The sequence below is a fragment of the Crocodylus porosus genome, unplaced genomic scaffold (assembly GCF_001723895.1).
Source record: "Crocodylus porosus isolate Cpor-Errol unplaced genomic scaffold, CroPor_comp1, whole genome shotgun sequence".
Classification (NCBI taxonomy): domain Eukaryota; kingdom Metazoa; phylum Chordata; order Crocodylia; family Crocodylidae; genus Crocodylus; species Crocodylus porosus.
The window spans coordinates 4,453,759-4,468,740 of NW_017728944.1; positions in this window are offsets into that span (position 1 = coordinate 4,453,759).

A 14,982-nucleotide genomic window follows, 5' to 3' on the forward strand; every position below is an offset into this window, starting at 1 on the left:
CAGTGCTGCTAAAGACGCCCACGGGTCCCCTAAGAAATATGGACCCGTAACTCCAGCTCTATCACAGCTTTTCCAGTTGATGCATGTGTCTATTACAGTCCAGCCTCACGGGGCCATACATACAGGTCTGACGAAAAGTAATGGTGGCCTAAGATATGGTCATGTCTCATGTCTTTGTCCAGGTGTTTCTCTGGGGAATGGATGGTCTGATGCAGAATGTGGACAAAGACAGAAAATCATCTCTCTCTGCTCTCCCAGGAAGGAAAGAGTGACGGGCAGAACTATTAACATTCATAAAAGCTTCTAAAAAGTGACAAGAAAACACAGGGTGATCATTTCCATGCTGACCCCAAACATTTGCATAATCTTGGCACTCACATCTGCGTTGTGGCCATTAGTTAAATCAGCAAATTACCTGGCTCCTGACAGATGCAGTGACTAGACTCTGAAATTAGTGTCGCACAGGTAGCAAATTATTTGCTGCCATTAGAAAGCCCCTGACTATGTACAAAGACAACAGACCTCTGGGCCTCCACACTTCCATTTGGATTCAGAAGAAACCCTGGCCATCCTCAGGCACAAAGGTTTTAATTTTGTAGGAGGCGTTACGAAAATGGCACTCACTGGCTTTCCGATGAATTACTACAGCCCCTTCCACCTGAGTGCTTTATGAATGGCTCATTAATTAAATCTGCAGAGGTCTTCATTAACGTGATGTGATTAACACACAGCTGGACATGAATGCTGTCCTACAACGTGATTTGGAAAAGTCATGTGACAGATCAGAATGTTTCTATTCAGCTTTCAAGGGGATACAACGGTCTAGAACCATGCTAACCAATCAAATTGTGTATGCAAATATATGCATCCCAACTGGCTGTTCTGAGTTTTGTGGTAATTATTTCACGCTCCAGTGTAAGAGTTTGCTCTGCCTTCACCTGTCCTTGTTAGTTATCATGCGCTGTGGTGGTGCCATAGTGCACATGATGGAAGACCCATTAATGAGACAGCTCAAGGCATGATGCACACAGACTGGGGCCAGGCAGTGGCAGATGCTAACCATTACACCTCCGTCCTGCAGGCCCAGAGGAAGGGCTGCTCACATGCAAGTACTCATATAAGTGTGTGCCAGACCAACGCTTGAGATAGTAAACAGGGTTAAACTGCTCGGGTTTTTTTTTTAACAAATGAAACATTTTTTTTCATTTAAAATGGCCTCTCTGGAAAATGGAAATGTTAACGGTACTGCAATCCAGCTCTGCTATACAAATCCCCAGCCCCAGCAAACCTCCACATCTGGCTGCAGAAACAGCAGAACCAGCTCATCTGTTCTCATGCTAACCCACCTCCTTGCCAAGCAATAAAGCAACCTGGCTGATCCTGCAGTGCAACTATAAAAAAAATATACCATTCTGGACCAAGCGTGTAGGATGAGCAAAAACACCCTCCCTCTCATCTGCTGAATAACTCCAATATCACTGAGCAGGGGCTGGTGGGACAGCTCCACCAACCCATTCCAAATGCCAGAATAAATTAGCTGGCTGTATTACTCGCTGTGATGGGGCGAAAGCAGCTCGGCCAAGTCCTCCAATTATATTGCAATCCTCCTGGTATTTGGCATTTTTCTTAGAGCCCCAGCTGTAGGGAGCAACAGACTGCGTGCACGTCTCAGTTCCATCTGAACAACAGTAAGTTTCTTGTGCTGATAAAAGTTTAAAGCCACGAAGCCACTGCAACCCAAAGGCCTAGAAGCTACAAGTAACGAAACACACCCAAAGTTTATCACCATTTTCAAAGAAAAAAAAATCATGATTTTTTTTAAGTCAGACTCGTGATTTTGAGAACTCTTTTTCTGATTTTTAAGTCTTCTTGGTCAACAATGCCACTGATGGTGACAGCTCCCACTCAGCTACCATTTACTTCAGAAATTTGTTCCCCATGATAATCAAGAATTCTTTCCCATTAGTAACCAAGGAGAAGTAAAATACACTAAGTGGGCATTGCAAGTAAAGCAGCATCTGTTTTGTCTGATGTTTCTTCTTTCTTTGCCACTGCTTCACTTTCAAGCACACAGCATTACAGGGGTCCTAGTACATGATAGAGGCTTCTGTTAGCTTCTACAAGTGACAACTTCAGTCATGCTTTTGGTTCCCAGACAACTGGGGGCAAAAAGAAAACTTTGCCCGAGGGCAGATTATTCCAGCACTTTCTGACACTGACTTCCAAAGCAGTTGGTCCTGGCCACTTGGACTCAGGACTAGATGCTGTATTGTTCCAAATAAAAATCAACCCCAAATTCTCAGGTTCCACTTGAAGAAAAAAACAGGTTTTTCTCCTTGAGTTTAGCTTCATAATACAGACAAAGGGCAGTAATCAATGGTTCAATGTCTAGCTGGCAGCCAGGCTCAAGTGGAGTGTCCCAGGGGTCTGTCCTAGGGATGACGGTTTTTTTCAATATCTTCATCAATGAACTGGAAGGTGATATGGAGTGCATCCTCAGCAAGTCTGCATATTACATCAAGCTGTAGGGAGTAGTAGATAAGCTGGAGGGTACAGCTAAGTTTCAGAGAGACCTCAACAAATTGGAGAATTGAACCAAAAGAAATCTCGTGAGGTTCAATAAGGATAAATGCAAAGTCCTGCATTTGGGATGGAACAATCCCATAATGGGCAACTGGTGCCCCCCCTGTACTGTGGGGCACATGCCCCCCTACCCCCAGCAACCAGTCAGCAACCTGGGGGGGCCAGTCAGCAACCTGGGGGGGGTCCCCCCCATGGCTGATTGCTGAGGCCAGTTCCTACAGTCGCTTCCAGAAGCGGCTGCACCCGCTTCTGGGAATGAAATGGCGCTCCATTCCCCAGTCAGCACTTGCAGGGGGGGCACCAGCGCTCCTGCTTGACCACCCATCATTGCCTAAGTGGTGAGCGTAGCCAGTCAGGGGGTGCACCAGTGCTCTCACGTGGTGTGTGTGCACCCCCTACACATCGTCACTGAATCCCATGTACCAGTACAGGTGGGGGGCTGGCTGGCTAGGCAGCAGCTCTGCAGAAAAGGACCCAGGGGTTACAGGGGACAATAACTTGAATATGAACCAGCAGTGAGTCCTTGTTGCCAAGAAGGTTAATGGCATACTGGGCTGCATTGATAAGAGTACTGCTAGCAGATCGAGGGAAGTGTTTATTTCCTTCTCTTCAGCACTGGTGAGTCCACATCTGGAGTACTGTGTCTAGTTTTGGGCCTCCCACTACAGAAAAGATGTGGACAAGTTGAAGAGTCCAACAGAGGGCAATGAAAATGGTTAGGGAGCTGGGGAACATGACTTCTGAGGAGAAGCTGAGGGAACTCAGTTTATTTAGTCTGGAGAGAAGACTGAGGGGAGATTTAATAACAGCCTTCAACTACCTGAAGGGTGGCTACAAAGAAGATGGAGCTAGACTGTTCTCAGTGGTGGGAGATGACAGAACAAGGAGCAATGGCCTTAAGTTGCAGCAAGGGAAGTTTAGGTTAGTTAACAGGAAACATGTTCTCACCAGAAAGATGGTAAACTACTGGAACAGAGGTGGAATTTCCATCCTTGGAGGTTTTTAAGACCCAGCTAGACAAAGCCTTGGGTAGAATGATATAGTTGGGGATAATCCTGCATTGAGCAGGGAGTTGGACTAGATGCCATGCTGAGATCCCTTCGCCCTCATTTTCTATGATTTTATAAAAGCCCTCGAACTGCTATTGCTCTTGCCAAATCCCACAGGGAAATCAGACAACATTGGGCAGTGTGGCCATTCATGTTCCACAGTCAGAAGCCACATTGTGCTGAAGCCCTCATCCTAAAAAAATGTTCTTACAGGGGCTGGCCCATGGGGCTCTGCATGGTGGCAGGAACTTTCTGAAGGTCCTGCACCTCCAATAGAACCAAAAAGATGCTTGTCACCCCTACCAAAGAGGTTTTCAAACCTCCTGAAGTGACAGAACCCTTTCATATCACTTCTTCTGTAGCAGCACCCCTGCCCTATCCCTATACTGAAGACTGACATAGAGCCCAGCAAACCAGCCGACCAATGGCAGTGCATTGCCTCCCAGCCTGCTCTGCCATTGCCCCAATTTCTTTGCAGAACCCTGGATGACCTATTGCAGAACCCAGCCTGAAACCCACTGCTCTACCACAGCTTTGATGGTGCTTTACTATCTCCCACTCGGAAGCAGTGTCTGGGATGACATGATTAGAGTTTTTAATAAGTGACAGGGAGGATCAAGCCTTTACCTGACTATGACGGGCAATGGTTCCCACATGTACAGAGTTACTGTGGTACTGCTCATTCCTGGTGTGAACCTCCTCCCTTTATACTGCTATATCATGTGCATGGGCTATTTTTAGCTGCAGCAAGGATCGTCCTTTGATCACCAGTTTATTAGCTTTGGAAAAAACTGCAATCAAAATGAAAGCATCGCAGAGTCTCTGCTCTACAGCAACGTGATAGCATGCTTTGCAAAAATGCTTAAGGATATCTTATTGGGAAGTGGGGGGAGAGAAGAGCAGTGCAAAGGAGATTTGCTGTCAGGAGGCTCCTATTGACTGAACACACCATCATACACTCCCACGGGAGCTATAAAGCAGGCAGCATGAGCAGCACTTTCCCCTATCCCAAGTCTGAAAGCCAGACTGCTCGACTGGGAGCACTGCAAAGACTGACCACTGGAGAAAGCTTAAGCATCAATTGCTAGTGCCGGGACTACAGTCCGTTAGCAGGTTTGATGGCCAGGAGCACGATGGCCCAGGAGATCTAAGGGCCAGATCTGGATGCCATGGTTCATGCTGAGCTGCAGCTTACTCCAAATAGTCCTGCTGGCTCCCTCAAGAGAATTTGAGTGGTAAGGGGAGGGCATTAAGGCCATGGGTCATACCCTGGCCCAGCCCAAGTCATCGTTCACAGAGGTAAGTAACATCATGGCCCTCACTTTAAAAAGAGGAAACTGAAACATGGAGAAGACAGGAGGGCTAGAGTCTTCAGAAAGTCTATGAATCTCCAGCCAGGATTGCAGAGCTCAGCTCTGTTTTGGTTCAGTTTTCAGACATTCATCTCCCAGCAGAGAGAGCAATGGAAAACTGCATCAAGGCCAATGGGAAAGGAGCATGTTCAAAAACCTGCTCCCCAATGGCAGGGACCCTCAGGATGCTTGAAGGACCAAACCCAAGCAACTTATCCGAGGTACCCCTGCCCCAGGGAGACTGGTAGAACCAGGAGTTGAACCTAATTCTTCTGCACCTGAACAGCAAGCCCATCCTTTGCAATTCAAGGAGAGGAGCAGATGCTTATCTCTCCCCAGTGAAGCTTTCCCATCCACACTCCTCAATCCCCAAAGCACGTAGTCCTCACATCTCCTGTGTATGCATCACGGAGCAGAGAGGCAGAGCAGCTCACATCTCTAGGCACACTCCCACATGCTACTATGCAAATGCAAGGTGCTGATTTCCTGGGCGTGAAGACGACTTCTGAAATGCTGCCTGATTGAAAGTGGCGCCTGTAACTCATCTTTATTGGAGAGACTTCTATTATTTTATGGCAGCAGATCTTTCTTTCTGTTGTAACTTTTAATTAAAATCTACAAAAGGCGAGATAACTAGTCCCCTTGCATAATTGCACAGAGTAAATTTTATTGTATTGAAAAGTGGTTTTAATTTTTAATAGACTTTTTTTTTTTTGGGGGGGGGGGGGGAAGAGCGCTACTTTGAAGGAAGCTATGAGCCCTAGTAACACTATCAAGGGGAGGGAGAAAAACCGTGGTGGTTTTATTCTGCATCCCTTGTACAATTGTTATTTTAGGGGAGTTCAGTGCTGCTTCTATTGAGAGATGAATGGCACCGCCTTCATTTGCTGTAGGAGGAAAATTAAAATGAAACTGATAAGAGGCCCAGCCGCAAGATACTGAGTTACCTCCCAATTATAAATGAAGGCTCACAGGCATTCTAAAGATGGGACTTGATGTCTACATTAATTATAAATAAATTATCTACACTTAATGTTTAAATGAAATTCCAGATAAAGCTTTATATTTAGAAGAGCACTGCATCAGGACATAAATATTTATGCGAGCAGTCTAGATGGACTGTGACTGCTTTAGCGTGATGTTGCTGGCAAAGAACAAGGAGACAAACACCCAGTTTGGGCCTCAGGGGAGGACGTGTTGCCTACAGCTCACAGGGACAAGGAATCAGGCTAGTATTAACTGGGTTTTAAACAGAGAACACGGGGGCAAGCCCCAGAGGCCCAGGGAAAATAAAATTAGCATTTTTCAAAGGATAAAGGGCAGGACCTAGGTATTATGGGCTCATTAGTCTGATGCTGATCCAAGGCAAAAATATGGCAAGGCTGATATGAGATGCGCTCGATAAAAAATTGACAAGGTGATAGGAGATTTAAAGCTAGACACCCTGGTTTGAGGGAATGCAGGGCTTGGTCAGAGAACTGCTTTGATGTGATGACAGGTTCAGTTGATAAAGGTTTACTTCTACCACGGGGATGTCACTTGGGTTCCACAGACTCCCTGCTCCCCTGACTCCCACCATCAGGGCAGGATGTCCCAGCCCCACACCTAGCACAAGAACCTTTTGCACCATTTGAAAGGATTATGCGATGCATGCCTGGCACATAAGGGTTTGGGGAGGGCTGCCCCTGCCAGCTTGCCAGAGCTGAGGACAGGTTGGCTCAGCAGGCACCGTGCCAGGGAGCTGCGATGATACCACCTGTGCCTGCTGTGACTCCTTCTGCTGCCATTTCTGATGCCTTAAAGCTGCTGCACAACCTGGGATGGGGCCTGCCAGGACAGGAAAAGGAAAGGAACCCCGTATGTCTCCAAGGTGAAGTGGTATGGTGGGGGAAGGTTACTAGGTAATGCTGCTGCCCTTCTCCGCGGCCTTGAATTAAGATCACATAGGGTTGATGCACAAAGCCCCTGGTCATACCTATGCCCATGTTCACTTGTCCAGCCCACCACAGGGACAGAGTGTGGACAGGGCACACCCCCTGGTGACTGCCTGAGACAGCTGACTTAACATCTGCCCCTATTGCATTAGCTCATATCAGGTGCAGGATCAATCAGGACACTGCTGATTTGCCCCCTGAGCCCACCCATCTTCTGCACCAGCAGCCAGCTTCACAGCACAGCCCTGAGAATGGATACATCTGAAGGGCTCAACACTCTCCCTGTGCTGCCCTGGCACCAGCAAGGTCTGACGTTCAGTAATTTCCAACTAACCCCTCTTACGTGCAAATTAACACCAACTCACTACCCATTCACAGCCCTATGAAGCAGTACAGCTGTTTCTTGCAAAGCCTCAAAGGAAACATGGTGGGTGGGGGTATGGCTACCAGGATGCTGGGGTTCCCTCAGCCACCAGTCAAAAAGGACCCATGGACATTGTTGTTAAACAGCTTGCTTGTCATTGCCTAGGACTGCCCTGTTTCCTTAGTCTGGCAAAACTCCTTAGGTGGTCCAGTAAAATCCCTTGTGCAGTGTTGAAAGAAAGCAACCCAGTGATTCTTTGCTGTTCACTATTGCTGTGCACAGCCAAGTCAGCTGTTACTATTATGCATGCTGTAGGTAAGGACTGTCTAAAGAAAGGCTTCTAAATTGGCTGATGCCTTTCTCCTGGGTATCACAAGAGATTCTGCATGCAATAAATGCACTGTGTATTCTGCATTTATTCCTCCCCAGGCATATGTAAGGTAGATCCATGCTGCTTTCCTAGACAGCTTGCAGCTCATTTGTCAAGTCACTGAAACTTTTTCTTTTGCACAGGCAAGTTCTTTTCCCATGGCTCCATGAACAAATCAATTGTCATTTCTTACACATGCAACTTAAAGTCAGCCCTTCCTATACTTCCCCTACCTCCAAAATAGAGGTTGGGGGGAGGGTGTGTGTGTGGAGGGGGCTAAGGTTCAAAACTGCTTGGTCTTAGGGGCAGAGAAGTAGACATAGACCCTCTCATTGACTACCCTTTGCCCAGGAAAATGGAAATCAGCTCAATGGGTTAATGAGGAAGGGTGCTACAATCCAGACTCCCCAGTTTGGAATGAGAGCACAGACCATCTAAAGCCAAGGGTATTGAACTCACCAGGCCCTGCAGGCTAGATGAATGGTATGGGGGTTGTCTGTGGGCCAGATCAGGCCCACAGTCCAGTTATACATGCCAGATACTGTGCATAGGGCTAGTCTGGCCATGGGCGCCATGTGCAGTGTGTGCCTTGGCTCCAGGCTCCACATGCAGCTCAAGCTGGACCACCCCCACATATGCAGCATATAGGACCAGAGCCATTGTGCACTGCATGGAGCATGTGGACTGGTCTGGGGCATGTTGTTTGCATCATGTGGGTCCAGTCCAAGACCCATGACCAGCACCGTGGGCCAGGTGATAGTGCTCCACAGGCTGGATCCAGCCCATGGCCTGTAGCTTTGACACCCTTGATCTAAGAGCTGGTTGCTTGTCCTTTATCTGAGCCCTCCAGCCCAGGGACCCTACCTGCACAATCCCAGAGAAACAGAGGTACTAAGAAGCAAGGGGGATGATTATTGCTATTTACATTGTTGAAGTGCACACTGGATCCCACAGTGCTGGGTCAGGCTTTGCCATTGCTTAGGGTAGGAGGGGAAATGCCTTGCCAAAAGTTTCTCCAGAGAATCCAGATCTCCTGACTCCTAGCTGAGTGCCCATTCCATTGGGCTTTCCTACCTCTGTGACTGAAGGGACGCATGAGGGAAAAGTGGGGGTGGAAAAGAGAGCCAAGAGTCCCTCCCCATTGACAAAACCTGCAGGTCCGGTCACAGTGCTGATGCTAGCTGCTCAGGTCTCACATTGCTTCTTGTACCCTACCCCACTTGGGGATGGGACCGTGTGCTGCACCCTGGGTGGCAACCAGCAGAGGGTGCCTCATTCAAGCACAATGCAATGGTGCAAGGGTGGCTGCTGCCAGAGGGAACAGACTTCGAGACCCAACAGGAGCACCACTGATATTCCCCTGTGGACCAGCCACCACGGGGAGACACAGAGACAACCCTGTGAGCATGGGTGCACTGATGGCAGGTGCTGAGTGGGAGATCCCTGCTCCTTTGGCTGCTGGGGAGGGGTTCCCAGAGGACAAATGCAACAGCAGCACTAGGTGGCTGGAGGGAGCCTGGCGTGGGCTGCGCGCTCCAGACAGGTGGCGTGCACCACGCTCCCTCGCTTGTGACACCTTTCCATCGCTCCCGCTTGCTCGCCTCCCAAATCTCAGCCTCGCAGCCAGCAGAGCAGAACACGCTTGCTATTTCCTGAAGGTTACTCTTGCCTTCAGGGCTAAGAAAATGTCAGGAAGGCCAACTCCATTCCAGCTATAGAAATAGCCATTTCCCTGCAGAATAAACCTAGATTTTTTTTTTCTTTCTTTCTCTTTTTTTTTTTGAAACGATAGCTGTTAGTTGCAGGCAGCCCAGGTCCCTTCCCCCAGAACAGGTAGCATGGCAAGGTAGGTGCTTGCTTTTAAAGTGACAGCTCCTTTTGCTTTACTCCAGGAGGCTGAGCTGCAGAACTGACTCACCTGGGTAACATGGAGTAAACCTGAGATAGAGCTAATGAAGCCCAGCCACAGCATGGAGCTTTAGGTGCCTACACAGCCAAGCCCATCACATGGGAAAGAAAGTGGCATCAGCCTTGTTTTACTACTGTTCTACTGAGGTCAGGCCAGTGGGCCTGTGGTTTACAGCTAGGAAACTGAGACAGCTGGCCAAGGTCCATGCAGAAGTGAGACAAAGACCCAAGTCACCCAGAGGAGTGCTCCATTCCCACACTGCTTCCCAGCAAGGCACAACAGAAAGGCAAAACCATTAACCAAGATGGAATCCAGAAAGTTGTCCTCCAACCTGCCTAGCTTGTAAAGAGACAACAGCAAATGTCCTCTGGCTATGTGGCTCCCAGAAGAGAAATCACAGCTCAGAGAGGGCCTAGAAAGGTCCTTGTGAGCCCCACTCAAAACTCTGGCTCTGCAGCCCCACTTCTGCTCTCTGCCCAGTGATCATCCTGCAAAGGGACTTTGCAAACATTGCTCACAACACTGGAGTGTAATGATGCTTGAAGGAAACAGGTGGCTCTGCGTAAACTCACACAGCAGATGGAGCCCAAACTCTCTGTCATCCCAGGGGGTGAAGCCTCCAGGTTAGAAGTCAGGTCTGGGTGTCCAGCTGCTGTATCTGTTCTTTCTGCAGAGCTGTCAATCTGGCACTTTTCACATGCACTAAACTGCTACAGCCAATATCCCAACAATATTTCAACTGCAACGTGCAGTGGAGCAAAGCTGGAGGGAAGCATCTAACAGCCACAACTTCTGCACACCAGCCACAGGGAACTGGGCCACACATGAAAATGTTGCTTCGAGTTTTCTGGTTTGAAAGGCCTCAAGTTTATACCTGTGGCATTAACATATGGATTAGCAAGGCTCTCCTTTTCATTGGTCACTTTGTCATTCCTAGTCACTCCCACATCTGCGATCAAATAGTTTTCTATTACTATAGAGCTGTTCAACATGATACAAAACACTAGACGGAGGGCAGGATTTATCTGACACTGAAATGCAGCTGCCTCTAGGGGTTGGGGAAAATGATGGTGTCTAACAGGGGTGTAGGTTGTATCCGTGTTGGTCTAAGAGTGCACAGCAAGAGTTTAGGACAGGAAGTGAAGCTTCTACAATGATTCCAAGCCAGCCAGACTCCCAGGGTTGCTTGCTTATGTGAGCAGCCTCTCAGTTTTTAGATTGCTATTTACAAACCGCAGGCAGGGATGCAAAGTGCATCCTCATGGCCCTGAAGGGCTCCAGCGGCAGCACTTTGAGCGCAGCATGCTTCCAGCAAGGTGAAATGGCTTATGCTGCACTTCCCTTCATTAATAGCTTCACGTTCCTATTCATTGACTGTCAACTGATCAGACAACTGGGAGACTCGGCAATGGGACAATTGAGGTCAATTGAAATGGGGTTGGAGGTGACATTCACTGCTGCCCGACAGAGCTTTTAATAGCATGTAAGGATGTCGTTGTCTTCATCTAGCATCTGACTTGTGTTTCTATTAACTATTCTCCATGCTGCAGAGTTCCCTCCCACCCAGTCCTCCACACTGCTCAGGGAAAAGGAGCTATTCTAGGACTTTAAAAAACAACGCCACTGCGAGAATCACTTTTAAGGACAGAATGCTGATCTCTGGACTTTCAAAAAAATGCTGAACTTTGATTTCCTGTAGAACAAGCCAAGATGGGCTGGGCAGCACATTCAAGTGTAAATGCTACTTAATGAAGAAAAGTTATTTTGCATGATGACAGGCCCTGAAATCTGGGCCCTTATTGTGCCTCTGCCTCAAGACAAAGAGCACGAGCAAAGGAGACAATCTTCATTTTGATTACTCAAAGTTGAGGCACTGAGAGATTAAGTGACATGCCAAAGGTTGGTGGCAGATCCAGGAAATGACCCCAGATTTTCCATGACGCTCTGTAAGTTGAAAGCTAATATTATTTCAAACATACCCTTTCTGCCCACTACCCCTGAGACAAAATCCAGCCTGTTCAGCTGTATTCAGCTCTCCACATTTCTCCATTACGGTCCATTCCAGCACAGCACAAGGGGAAAACAAGCTTTGTGGAAAGCGCGTAGCCCAAGCAATCTTGTCCTATTAGTGAGAAGCAATTTCAGCCTCTGTCAATTCCTCCGAAAGCAGAAAAAGGCTATTATTTATGCCAGAGCATTTTTCACAGCTCCATCTGAGCCACTGCAGAAAGTTTTATGGCTTGCACAGGCTTTGCCATGTAACGCGCATTTAAAAGGAGACATTTTAGATATTTTAATGTAGGCAGAGTGGAAGGGAAGAAACCTGACAGCTGCACGGCTCCTAGTGGCATAGGAGAATAGTAAAACAGGAATAAATACAATGTGATGGAAATCCCCCTGCTCTGAGTTCCTGGTACAGTGAAAACAGGACCTCATCTTGCACTAGGAAAGCATTGGAGGAGAAGACTCCCTCTTTGTATTCTGACATTGGAATGGCTTTAGTGCAATACAGATACTTAAGTGCTGTAGCACAAGGGCAACTGCTTTTGCAAAGATGAGATCACTAGAGAAGCCTAGCACAGGCAATGTCACGAGCACAAATCTTGCTTTCTGCCCACAGGGCAGGGGCAGAATGCCAAAGTAAAGAACGAGGTAAAGCGACAAGGTGGGAAGGTGATGGGACAGGAGGAACCCTACCCATCTGTTCTACTAAAGTCAAACTAGCTTTAATTAAAGTGTCCCCACCACCATTTTGAAGCACAGGGACACTAATATCCCTGCACTTGTGAAGGGACACCTTGAGAGGCCAAACACCCACAAATCAGCTGGTCCAGATGGAATACACCCAAGAGTGCTAAAAGAACTGGCGGACATCATAGTGCGGCCATTGGCAAGGATATTTGAGAACTTGTGCTGCTCAGGTGAGGTTCCTGAGGATTGGAAAAGGACCAATGTGGTACCCATCTTCAAGACAGTGAAGAAGGAAGATCCAGGGAACTAAAGGCCAGTCAGTTTGACCTCAATTTCTGAAAAGATATTGAAAACAAATCATCAAAGGACCCATTAACAGGCTAATGGATTGCAATATCCTGAAGGATAGCTAACACGGCTTCATTGTGGGTAGGTCTTGCCTGATGAACCTCATTTCCTTCTATGCCCAGGTGATGCATCTTCTGGACAAAGGAGTGGAGGTAGACATCATCCACTTGGACTTCAAAAAAAACCTTTGACTCGGTGTCCCATGAAGTCTTCATGGTTACGCTGGGGAACTGAGGCCTAGAAAACCACATGGTCCGATGGCTCCGTGGTCAGACCCAGAGAGTAGTAGTCAATAGAATCATGTAAACGTGGTGCATGGTGACCTGTGGCATCTCCCAGGGCTCCGTATTGGACCAGTACTTTTTAACATATTTATAAATGATCTGGACTTGGGTATCAGAAGCGGACTGGCTAAATTAGCTGATGACACCAAACTATGGGGAAGTGTAGTCCCACTAGAGGATAGGCTGGTGATTCAGGCCAAACTAGACAGGCTTGCAAGGTGGGTGGACCAAAACCTGATGGCATTCAACACTGAGAAATGCAAGGTGCTCCACTTTGGGAAAAAGACTCCACATCATACCTATAGGCTCAGCAGTGATGCACTTGCTAGCACCACAACCAAAAAGGACTTGGGGGTCATGATTGACCACAAGATGAACATGAGCCACCAATGTGATGCTGCAGCTGGCAAAGCAAACAAAAGCCTGGCTTGTGTCTATTGACCCATCTCAAGCAAGACCCAGGAAAGTCATCCTCCCACTGTATTCGGCCTTGGTGAGGCCACAGTTACAGTAGTGCATCCAATTTTGGGCTCTGCACTTTAGGAAGGATGTGGAGAAGCTTGAGAGAGTCCAGAGGAGAGCCACGCGCATGGTTGGAGGACAAGAGAACAAGTCTTATGAGGAAGGGCTGAGAGACATGGGACTCTTCAGCCTGGAAAAGCGAAGGCTCAGGGGAGAGTTGGTGGCGGCCTATACATATATTAGGGGTGCGCACCAGGACCTGGGAGAATGCCTGTTCACCAGAGCACCCCAAGGGAAAACAAGATCTAACGGTCATAAACTCCGGGAAGACCAGAAGACTGTGCTAATTAGAATGCTTCAGCAGACTTGATTAGTCTGCTCCAACATGGTGTAATTACAGTCTCCCCACATGTGTACAAGCACCTCTGGTTCCTAGCCACACCCCTGCTTGCTAGCCCTAGTGGCAAGTCAGAGCTGTGAAGGCAAGAAACAGTATTAACCCTTAATGTGCGATTCCTCACAACATGTTCTAACTTTAACGCCTCTTTAATTGTTCACAGATTTACTATGGTGTAAGTGTAACGTGCAACTTCACCCTTTGTGTGAATCTACATCATGAGGGCAGGCAGCTCAGTCTGACTGTAAAAGCAATAAGCCCTGTCCACCCATGCCTACTCCTTGGGCATCAACCCCAGAAGTGAAGCAGTGAAGAAGCCTTTGGGATTTCTTACATCTTGGGCACAACCCTTCCCCATTTCACTTCCAGGGCTGATGCATGGAGCAGAAACACAGGTGATGGGACTTAGAGACTGAGCCCTCTACTGCTATAGTGCAGAGAAGCCTTTCAAACTCTTATAACAACATTGGCTATAATCTCACATCACTGTTTCCCACTATTCGACTTGAGGAAAGCCTGAGAATGGGGCACCTACTGAAACAATAAGAGAAACATTACAAAGGAGGGTCCTTTCCTCCCTTGATCTAAAGTGCCCTGGGGAGCATCTTAAACTTGTGAAAAGGAGAGACTTAGAGCTTCCTTTTAAATTCCTTCCAGCTACCCAAGCATACCTGTGCAACTAGCACATTTCATTTCCTGCCAAGTGCCTGGTTGTTTTGCAACTCTGAACCAAAATGCCTGCACCAGTAGTCAGGTGTGCGCCAAATACAAGATTCCCTCTCTGTTGTCATCATGTTTTATTAATGCCTGTTTTTGTTTATTAATGCTGCTGTTTGTTTCTCAGCTTCCCAAGCATTAGGCAGGTTCCTGTAATAGTCCTAAACCAGGGTAGAGGAAAAAACCCAGCATATATGTCAAATGATATTTTCTTAATAAAAATAAATAAGAAGTTAGGCTTTAGCCCCCTGGCTGATGGAAGTGGAAAGAAACTTCCTCTTTATCGGTGACCCCTTTACTGCAGAATTTCCTGTACCTCCCCTGAAGCAGCTGGAACTGGCCGGTAGAGAAGGGTTTCCGGAAAGGAGGGACAACAGATCTGACGTGTAATGGTAGCCCTGGGTTCCAGCATTGTCCTTTCCCTCCTTTGTCAGCCTATTGGAAATCAGACTGTGAACATTATTTGTGGCGGGTCTTAAAAAAACCAAACCCCTCCTAGTTACCACGTCAGGGGCATCTGCT